Consider the following 12,214-nt stretch of genomic DNA (forward strand, 5'->3'; position numbering starts at 1 on the left):
AGAAGCTTAATTTAAGATCAGGAAAAGAGACTCTCAAAGAGTGCCCAGCTAAAACCAAAAGGAAATTTAAAAAATCATATAAACAACGACATTTTAAAATGCTTAGGGGCAAAGTGAACATAAGAAGTATAAGACTTGTATCGAAATTATAAAACATTTCTAAAAATGAAATAAGATCAAAATAAAATGAAAGATCTCCTATATTGATAGGAGGGAAGACATTATTGTTAAGATGTCAATAGTCCTTAAATTAATTTTCAGATTCAATGCAAAACTTATTAAAATTCCAAGTTGTTTTGTAGAAATTGACAAGATGATCTTAAAATTTATATAAAATCAAAGGACCCAGAAGAACCAAAATAATATTGAAAAAGAAGAACAAAATTGGAAGACTCACACTTCATAATATCAAAACTTACTACACAGGTACAGTAATCAAGATACTAAATTACTAGCATAATGCTAAACATACAGATCAATAAAATGGAATTAAGTGTCCAGAAAAAAAGGAAAACCCTTATACTTATGCTTAATTGATTCTGGTAAGGATACCAAGATAATTTAATGTGTTAATATAGTTTTTTCAACAAACTGAGGTGAAACATTTAGATACTCAAAGGCAAAAGAATGAAGTTGGACCCCTACTTAATATCATACACATAAATTAACAAAAATGGATTATTGGTCTAAATGTAATGGCTAAAACTATAAAATTATTAGACAAAAACAAAAGAGGAAATATTTGTGATCTTGGGTTGGCATGGTATTTTAGATGATGTCAAAAACACAAGCAACAACAGCAAAAATAAACTGGACTTCATCAAAAAAAATCTTTGTCTTTCAAAAATGCCACAGTGAAAAAGAAAATCCACAGACAGGAAGAAAATATTTGCAAATCACTTATTTGATTAAGAATTTGTCTAAGACTATATAAAGATGACTGATGACTCAATAACATAATAACTAACAAAAATCTGTATAGATATTTTTACAAAGATGATAAACAAGAAGGCAATAAGCATATGAAAAAGTGCTCAACAGCGATAGCACCAAGGAAAATACAATTCAAACCACAATAAGATATCACTTCACGGCCACTATAATGGCTAAAATAAAACAAACATAAGTGCTGACAAGGATATGGAGAAACGGAAAGCATCATGCATCATGGGGTAGATATGTAATATGGTACATCTATTTTTAAAAAACAGCTTGGCAGTTCTGCAAATAGGTAAATATAGAGTCACTATAGAGTCACCATATAAACCAGAAATTCTACTCCAAGAGAAATGAAAACATACAAACAACAAAAAAAAATGTGTCTGTATGTTTATAATAGTATCATTCATAATAGCTAAAAAGTAAAGAGAAGTTAAAAGTCTATGGACTGATAAATGGATAAACAAAAGAGTATATAGACACATAATGAATTACTATTTGACAATAAAGAAACAAAGTATTGATACACACTGCAACATAGATGAACCCTTAAAACATTATGCTAAGTGCAAGGATAAAGTCATAAAGGATAATGATATATTATGTGATATCATTGATATAAAATGTCCAGTGTATCGATAGAGACAGAAAGCAGATTAGTAGTTGCCTAGGTTTGGGGTAGGAGTAGGGGTTTGTGGAAATGGAAAGTGACTGCTGAGGGGATGGGTTTTGTGCAGGGGTTGTGAATATAATAAAATTGATGATGGTGATGGCTATACAAGTTATAAATATATTAAAAACCATTAGATTATATACTTAATTAGATAAATTGCATAATGTGTTAATTATATTTCAATATAACTTAAAAATAGGAATATCATATTTATACTTTCTGACATCTTTGCTTGAATTTCCTATACTTATATTACATTTCAGAGTTTTTACCCTCAGTTTTACAATATAATCACCACATGTTCAATTTTAATTGTATATTGCTTACATTGTAATCCTCTTTCTATTCTTATTTCCATTCTCAAATTTTCCTTTATTATCTAGAGTTGTAATTAAAGGTGATATGTAAACCACAAAGTATATTTGTTTTCATTACTCTGTTTTTTCCAGGACTCATCACTGTATATTCCACATTAGCTGCCTGTCTGTTTTATGTCTTCCAATAGTAGAGAATATACAATTAATTATATTTGCTAGTTTTTATTTCTGAAATAAAAATGAATTTTGAAAGAATAGTTAACTTATGTATACTTATTGTCCTAACACATTTTTTTTCTCATGACATTTTTAGTCTTCTTCATCACCTTCTTTCTTCTTCCTTTACCATCTACTCTCCTCTAGAGCCTTATCAAGCATTGTGAGGAAAGGGGATTCTTCCCACAAAGGCACCTTCTTACTGTATTATTCAGATGATATTGTCATTGACATGACAAGGTTACCTTGCACTGAGGCTTGAAGGAAAAAAGAAAGTGTAGATTGTTCAGGGGGCATTAAAACAAGCATTACGGGGAGAGGTGATAGCGGGAGAAGAAACAAAAAAAGATAGAATCATATTAATATTTTGCATTGCTTCTGACAAATGTTTTACCTTAGGGCTATTAGGGATGGCCTCAACATTGTGAGTGATTTAAATAATAATGACAGTGCTAATATCACTATTTAGAGCTTGCCTGGAATTCCTTTCAGATGTTACCTCATTTAATACAACCAAGAATTACTGAATTTATTTCTCTTATAAAGATGACTAAACAGTCTCTAAAGTCATAATAACATTGAATCTTGGGACTTAAGCATTCCTGTATATTTGCTCTTAAGATGATAAATTCAAAGAAAAGAGGATGCCCCTGTAGATTTAGAGCTTCACCTGGCTTATTGCTTCTTAGGGACCAATTTTATTAGCTTTACAAATTTTATGTGTGGATATCAAGAAAAATTGAACTTACTTCTGCCTAAATACAAGAAATTTCTACATATTATAATTTTAACTCTAATTCTAATTATTATTTAGCATAATAGAACTTAATAATGAATGTCGTATGCATTTTTTTAATCAATTCATGGTATATATCATAGTCTAAATTAAATATTTTCATAATTTTTAAAGTTTAAATTACATCTCTGACTTTAGAATTTCACACATTTTCCAGCTTTTTAAAAATTATAATTGACATATAACATAGTGCAAGTTTAAGGTGTCAAAAGTGTTGTTCTGATATATACTGCAAAATGATTATCACCATAGCATTAGCTAACACCTCCATTCTGTCACATAATATTTGATCTTTTTGAGGTGATAAGTTTAAGATCTGTTCTCTTATTAACTTTCAATTATATAATAGAGTATTATTAGGTATAAACACCATGCTGTACATTAGATTACTGGTATTAATAATAAATTTTAAGGACCACAGTAGGCTTGGCAAACTATTAGAACAGTCACATTGAGATAGAAAAGTCTTATGAGACAGGAAGTCCTGTATACAAAACTGATTATATTGTTTTAGGAATTCTCAGGACAGGCTACGTAGACAAATCTCATACTAGAGCCAGCTACACTTTTGATGGGCAAAAGCCCATGTGTAGAGAGAAAAGCTCTTCCTTTTTCAAGTTGGAGACATTTTAGTGCCCTCCCCGCATCTTTTTTTTTTTTTTTTTCCCCCTTCCAGGGCCTTGGGATAGGAATTGCTACAAACAGCTAAAACTTTGACTTACAGAATTTCCACTAATGATATCAATCATGGTAGGTGGGAAAATATTTGCTACCCAGACTCTTATTTCTCTTTTTTCTGTTTTTCAACCATATTTGATGAATATTTCACAATAAATTTCAAATGTAGCAAAAAAAGTCAAAGGTATTTTATTCTGCAATTATAAAGGTTAATTTAATGCAAGGAGATGCAAAGGCTAAGAAAAAGCAAAGTATGAATAGAAGCACATTTCTTCTGTTTGTAAGTTTTTTTGTTCTCTTAGAGGGCAAAATGATGGGAAAGGCTAATGGATCCATCATTCAGTTCATGATAAAGTTCTGTAGAAAGAAGCCCACCTAAGCACAATAAGATAATGTAAATTTCCTCCAAATAAGTTTCTACATTTATATTATGTTGTTTTGGCATAACTTTTAATTACACAATCATGCATTTTACAGCATTCATTCTATTAAAGTAAACGTGCAGTACCAGATTTATAAAGAAAAAAAAATAGTTCTTATTCCTGCCTAATCTCGTCTTTAAATGGTAACCAGTACTAACAATTCGATGTATTTTCTTTCTGGTATTTAAAATATATGCAATTAGTTCATTAATTTTGATAACTACCTTGTCATGAGTTATTGAATCAATGCCCATTTGAAAACATATACCATTTTTATTGAATTAACATGTAAGATTTAAAGTTTGAAGTGTCCTCAGGAAAACATCTGGGTCAATAACCTATCTTTAGGCTAGTAAAATATTATCATAAGGAATGAAGACCCAAAATTGCTAAGCAATTCTCTTAATGATGAAATTGTAGTTAATGTCAGTCTGGTTATCACGCAATGACAAAGTCCAATTCCTACTAACATGACTATTTTTTAAAAGAATAGTTTTAAATAAAAAATAATGGACATGTATATTTTAAACCTTTAAACAGTATAGCTTCCACTCCTAAACTCAATTTAATTTTAATTTCACAGGTTATAACCTCCAGAATACTAGTTGCAATTGGCAGGCATTCTGTCGGAATTACAAAACAAATAAATCTTCTCTTCTAGCTTCCATTTTCTGTATCTTCCCCGCCCACCCTCATCCAAATATTACAAAGCCCTTGTTATCAATCCCAGTTGTTAACAGAAATGTGAACCTAGATTACAGTTCATATTGTTTCCTCTAGGGGAACACTTTTGCTTGTAACACTTTTACTAGCATTTTATGAGAAACCTGTTCCTTATGTCTATGCAGCTCCAGTGGCCATATTTGATTCTAAATATACATTTGTCTTTCCTACGTTTTATGGATATATAGCTGGTGTTTTGGAAATATTATATATCTTATTGTTCTTCTAGAATAGTCCAATATGAAAAACATTTAAAAAGCGAGACAATTTCTACTGGAGTACAATTCAACTGCTAAAGAGGAAATAGACTACAAATAAGAAACTGAGATTTCTTTGTTCTGACTCAACAGAATAATATAACATACAGAGAAGATATTGTATACAAGATTTATGGGTATGATGTTTCATATATGAAACAGAGGAATTGCTTTAAGATCTTTTAATTTCTCTATGAGGAAATGAAAAGATGTTTGTATACTACTTATTACTGAGTAGTAGGATATTTCACCATCTCCTATTTTGAGGATTTTGCTATTGGTCCCTAATGCACAAAGTCCCTCCATAGAAGATTTCAGAGGGTAGAAAACTTATTTTATCAGTAGCAGATGGATGAGCAGGAGCATGATCAGGATGGGCCTGGAAAGATGTGGGCAGAGATTCTCTAATTCTCTGCATATCCCTTTTCTTGATAGAGAAAGAAAGATCCATGATTGTCTGTGAATGGGCTGTTAAGTGCTTTGGGTAAAGATGAAAACCAGCTACTTCAAGAAAAGCAGTAACAACAAAAACCAGAAGACAGTGAAAAAGGGGAAGCTCACAGCTGGCTTTTCCTCCACAGCATATCATTAATTGGAATACAAGAAGAAAGAGTTTTGAAGACATTAATGTGTATACTTATCAGGAGTATAAAAACAATTTTGAGGTGAATCACATGGCTATTTGATTCCTTTCTCCATATATTCTGGTGAAATAAGAAGAAACATGTGTACTCTCACAAAATGTCCAGGCCATTATTTTTTGGCCATCTCTCCTTTTCTTTGATTCTATTCTTTTGTTCTCTGGTTCCAAAAAATAAGCTTTTGATTCCAAAATAATAAGCTTTTGCTTTGCCTGGTCAATTCAGAGCCAAGAACTGGAAAAAGTACTATTTTGCTCTTGACATTTTTACTTCTTGCTAACATATTTGTATAATGGGGCAATTCTAGTCTTGTCGCTAGAGTAATGAGACTAAGAAGACTGAGTGACAATGTGGAGTTGAGAAAAAGGGACCACAGAATCATTTATTACTGTTGATTCTGAGCTTTGGAGTTTTCTCTAGTATGAGCATCAGTAATCTATGGTAATTTGAGATCATGAAGGATTTCATTAGAGTTTGGAACCAAATCCCTTAACACTGCAAAGCAGTCCTTTGTCTAAACTTGATTTATATGCATATGCTGCACTTGGAACATCAAGGAATAGTAGATTACTGGCTGATAAAAAGAATCAAGAAACCAGAGTCCTTACTTCAAGAAAATTGTATTTAAATATGCATGCATAAATAGATTTAAATAAAAATTCTTTCCACTTAGTAAATATTTAAAAATTTAAATTAAACAAAAACTAGAAACCAGGCGATATAAATAGCCAAAGATATAATGGAACGTCTGTGGGATAATTTATACGAAACTTTCGAGAGATATTTATTGCTTAATTAAAAATTAAAAGATTTTCAGAATTAAGAAGTGGAAATAAGAAACATCCCTTAGACACCACCAAGTTTTGATTCTTTGATTAAAAAAATAGTATTTCATTATGGTATGAAGAATTTTATTTTTATTTCCAAACTTTTATTCATTTATTTTCTTTTTACTTATTTTTATTTTTAATTTTATTCTTAGTATCAACTATATAGTACATTGGTTAGACATTTATATTGTTGATAAAACACCTCCCTGATTGCTCTTTCTCTCCTCTGTCTCTATACCTAGTCATTACGTTAATGCTGACTACATTCCCTATGCTGCGTTCTCCACCCCCATGACCATCTATCAACTACTAATTTGTACTTTTTTAACCCTTCACCCCTTTCTCTTTCCCCCCAACCCCCTCCTGTCTGGCCATTACCAGATTGTCCTCTATATTTGTGAGTCTGTTTTTGATTAGTTTATTCTTTTTGTTCCTTAGATTCTATATATATATGTGAAATAATACTGTATTTATCTTTCTCTGTCTGACTTATTTCACTCAGCATAATAACCTCTAGGTCCATCTATGTTGTTGCAAATGGTAGGATTCATATTTTTAATGGCTGAGTAATATTCCATTGTATATATGAACTATAACTTCTTTATCCAATCATCTGTTGATGGACATTTAGGTTGCCTCCATATCTTGGCTACTGTAAATTGTGCTGCAATGAACACAGGGGTGCACAGGTCTTTATCAATTATTGTTTTGGTTTTCTTTAGATAAATACCCAGAAGTGCAATTCCTGGGTCAGAGGGAAGATTTTTCATATTTTGACTTTAAAATATACTGTCTCTTGTCACAGATATTGAAAAACATAATGGTAAATATTACTGGAAGAGCTTTCATTATTTTTATTTCACTGGATTCTGAGCCCAGAATTATTTCTCAATTTCAAATATTAAAAAAAAATTCTAATTAAAATTTTGAAATGATTCCATAATGATTTTGATCCAATATTTTAGGTGATATGTGGGTGTAAATAAATCTAAAATCAAGTTATTGGGTCCACTCTCAATTTTGATCCACTCACTTAGCTGGGCTTTTTTTACCTAAAACTCCATTTATTTAAATGCGAAATTTCTAGCTGTGTTAATAAACATGATTTTAGAGAAATTCTTTCTACCTAGGAAATATGTCACCAAGGAAGAAGACTGGATTCTATAAAATTAGGACCAAAACTTTATGATTCTAGGCTATTATTCTTTATCCAATTTATACGGGAACTCATTATTTCTTTAGTGATTATAAAGAATCTAAGTTTAGGATGAATCTGTAAAAGTTGCTAAAAAATAATCCTAAGGTTTCTTAGGAATTCTTACAAACCTCTAAGAATTTGGGTAATAATTTTTTGCAGACGACAGGCTATGACAAAAGTGCATCTTTTATCCTTACAGAATTGAACAAGAGAATGCAAACATTGTGAAAAATATACTGTCTCTTTTAGTTCATAATTCTAAGTATGAGAGTTACTATGTGTTGGAAAGTAAAAGCAACTGATTTTATAAACACCAGGGAATAACTAATGATTCTGAGAGGGAAAAAATTAAATGAATTTACCTGGTAATAAATGCACTAAGCTACAAAATAAAAGATCATACATGTAGAAAGGTATGAGATTATCTTTATGTTCAGATAATAGAATCACATACTTATAAAATGTAAGAGAAACTTAATAAAATTTCAAAATCAACCCAAGAAATTGAAGTAAAATAAGATAAAATTAGAAAATCAATAGCATCTTTAAACACCAGAAAAAAACAGACTGGAAAATATAATGAAAACACATTAAACCCTGAAAGTATTGAGTGAAAGTTATATAAACATACAAAATAATCTTAATAAAAATGTGCTACATCTAGATGAATTTCTGAGAAAATCTAAGGAGAGCTAGAAAAGAATACACTGAGTTGAACAACAGATTTCAAAATAGGAAGCCTAAAAACATTTTTTTGCTAAAATGAAATTATAGGTTTAATGGACGAGTAAGCAACATTTAACAGAATATATTTTAGAACTCACAAATTTATTCTGAAGTCCATGTAGAAAATATTGCATTTTATCAATTTTAAAATGTACAACTTCTCATGCTAACAACTCTACAATTGCACTATGTTTTACAACTGATGGGATGTCATAGTTTAGTTGACAGATTTTTTTTAGTTTTACATAAGTTTTAGTTTAGTTATATATATATTATAAATTACAATATCTCATTTATGATAGTGTATACAAATATAGTAAAGAATAAGTTAGAAAACCTTTTTCAGAAGAGAAACTGTTACTGGTCAAGAACAGTGGGAGTAAGATCACAATTTATTAAAAATCGTGAAACAGAAATATTAAAACAAGTGTCTATAGTATGCTAGACAGAACACAAAAACAGAACTAAGACATAAACAAGGATTTTAAGCATAATAAAGAAAGCATTATAACTAACCGGAAAAGAAAAGGTTACTCCACAAAATGTACCGAGGTAAGTAGTTAACATCTTACAAATAAAACTTAGAGCCTCATACTTCACCTTTCACTGAAATATATTGTAGGTTAATTAAACAGTAAAATATCTTTATATAAAACATATAAAATATAATGGAAATAGTTTACCAGCTTAGAGGGTAAGGGGTGGGCAAAAAAGGTGAGAGGAATTAAAGTACAACATAGGAAATATAGTCAGTAATATCATAATAACTATGTATGGTTCCAGATAGATACAAGTCTTATCGTGGTGATCACTTTGTAAAATATATAAATATTTAATCACTGCTTTGTATACCTGAAACTAATATATGTCAACTATAATTAAAATATACATGTAAAAAACTACCAGGTTAGAAATTACAGGAAACAATACACAGGAAAAATATAACTTTATCTCTATATAATATTTTTATGTGTTTGATTTATTCTTTTTTATTAAGAAACTCATATATACAGAAGTATAAAATACATTTGCGGTTTACTTAATAACAATGAGGAAATCGTGTAACCTCTCACAGCTTAATGGTGTAGAGAGCCTTTTCAGATCTCACAGCCTCTTTAGAGGAAAGTCTTACCTAACCTTCTAATAACCATTCCCCTGCATTACTTGGTATTTTCACACGTATAGTTGAGCCTCATTATTCACAGATTCTATATGCAAATTTACCTAATTGCAAAAATTTATTTGTAATCCTCAAATCAAATATCACGACATTTTTGTATTCAATCTCAGAGTGGTGAAAAATCTGAATTGCCTGACACACACATACATTCATAGGTAAGGATCGAAAAGGTGATGTTTTGCATTCAGATTTCAGCTCTCATACTGTAAATGTGTCCATTTTACTATCTATTTAGTGTCACTTTTTGCTTTTTTGTTGTTTGATCATTTCACATTTTAAAATGACCTCCAAGCATAGTGCTGAAGTGCCATTTAGTGTTCTGAAGCATAAGAAGGTGGTGATATGTCTTACAGAAAAAATGTTAGATAAGCTTCTTTCCATGTGAGTTATAGTTCTTTTAACAGTGAGTTCAATGTTAATAAATCAAACATAATTAATAAATCAATGTTAATGATATTCTATTGATTTTAGGATGCACAACTTTTCACATGTATGGGTGGCAACTTTCAACAAAATATTTTAAACATATTGATTTAGCACTGCCACTTACTTCAAGTAACAGGGTAGAAGGTATGCTGAACACGTCTATGCTAACAGCATTCCATTTTAATGGGGTATGCATGGGGTAACTTCTAGCCATTTTCTAGTGTCTACACTTTGTAAACATATCTGCAGTTAGCAGGAATTATCAAGTGGGTCTACGATTATTTACCTTAATAATTTGTCCAGGTTGGTACATAAGATGACCATTTTGGTGAAAGCAGTACTGATGGTTTCTAGATGGGTTTCATGATTAAAACATAAAATTTTATCTAATTGCCAAATATGCCTGTTTTTTAAAAATCAAATGCTGAACTCATGCTGCTTATACTTAGCTAGTCAAAGGAAAGTTATCTGCCTATTCCCTGCTCCATGAAAATACTTTTCAAAGTGCATTTCTGTAACATCTGCATAAGAACCAGCTTGTTAAAGATGCTCATTCCTGGGGCTAACACCAGACTTTCTTAAACTAAAAATTTCAAGATATATGCCTTTTTTTAAAAAAAAATTATTTTTCAATTACAGTTGACATTATTTCACATTAGTATCAGGCAAACAGAAGAGTGGTTAGACATTTATTTAATTTCTTATTCAATAATTTATTTGACTTCAAATTTATTAATTTATATTACATATTTAAAAAAAGAACATTCTTGAGAGCCAGAGAGGTTTACTTCTTGATTTTTTAAAATTTCTGTGGACTAGGAGCAGGGAGTTTCTGAAAGGGTATTAGGTACCTTCGAGTTTTAAATATAGACCTACTGATGCTTTTATTCTTAGCTAAACTTTACATTATTTGTAGTATTCTCATTAATCTTTTACAGTTTTATAATCACCTTTGTTTTGCAGATATATTATGTATTTAGTACTAGAATCTATATTGGATATTTGAGTGAATCTGTAGAGTTGAGTGTTTGAGAGGAATACTGAGATCCTGGGCATGCATTATGCCTGACACCAAGAGACCATTTTGATCTTAAAGAAGCTTTCACATGTTGATGGGCTTTTTGTTATTTATTTTGTTGAAGTGACCAGGAGATCCCAAAGTATGACATTGGTGAGGATACCCTTGAGAAAGTGGGTTCAGATAGTATTTGCAAAATCATCTCTTCTACCTTTTCTTCTGATGTTTTCACAAAAAATTTATAGAGCTTCATTAAATAAGAGAGACTGTTTACCTAATTTGTCTACACTGGGCAGGAGAATAATAATTACAAATGTCTGATGACTAAACAGATGTGAATAGTTGCTAATAAATTGCACATGGGAACAAGTGGTAGATATTTACTGATAATACCTAGCACAACTGTATCAATACACAGACCTGTTTATGTCCAATCTTTCCACATTAAGCAAATATTTTAAATCCTATGCATGCATGTATAATGCAAATGTAATTTTCATGTGTCTTTCTAGATTCTACTTTATCTTATTTCATTAATATTTTTACTCTCTCCTGAAAACTCTGGTGATTTATGCCAAGTTGGTGCCTCCGTTTGCACTTATATGATTATTGTTGAAAATTCTTACCCTCTCACTCTGCTATTGCATATAGTTTGCAGGTTTATAAACCAAGTAATAACATTACATAATACATAAGAAAAGACTACATAATAAAATAAATTAGTGTGAAAACAGATCTGACTGAAATTACAAAAACTGTGATTTAGATCACACTCTCCTCTGACATCTGCCAGAACTGGGGCAAGAATACAGATAAAAGCCCACATGTCCTATGTCTAAATATATGACTTGTAAATCAAGTTAAGACCATAGCTCAGCCTGCATTCCTACCCAGTACCAAGATACTCTACATTTTTTCTGATCCAAGAGGTGAATCTGTGATTTTTCTCATCCCGACTCCTCACTCCTCCACTCCAACCTCGTAAGTTCTTTGGAGAAACACACACATGCACGCACTCACGGTTTAAGATCTCTCTCCCAAGAATTTTGTTTGCTCAATTGGTTATTAAACTTTCAAAACACTCTTACAAGACCAAAATGAAAAAAAAAATAGATTTTGTATTTCTGTTTCTGATCTGGAGAGTCCTCTACACATTTCTTTTTTAGGGAGATAC

Source organism: Pteropus vampyrus, unplaced genomic scaffold (genome assembly GCF_000151845.1).
Source record: "Pteropus vampyrus isolate Shadow unplaced genomic scaffold, Pvam_2.0 Scaffold958, whole genome shotgun sequence".
NCBI lineage: Eukaryota > Metazoa > Chordata > Mammalia > Chiroptera > Pteropodidae > Pteropus > Pteropus vampyrus.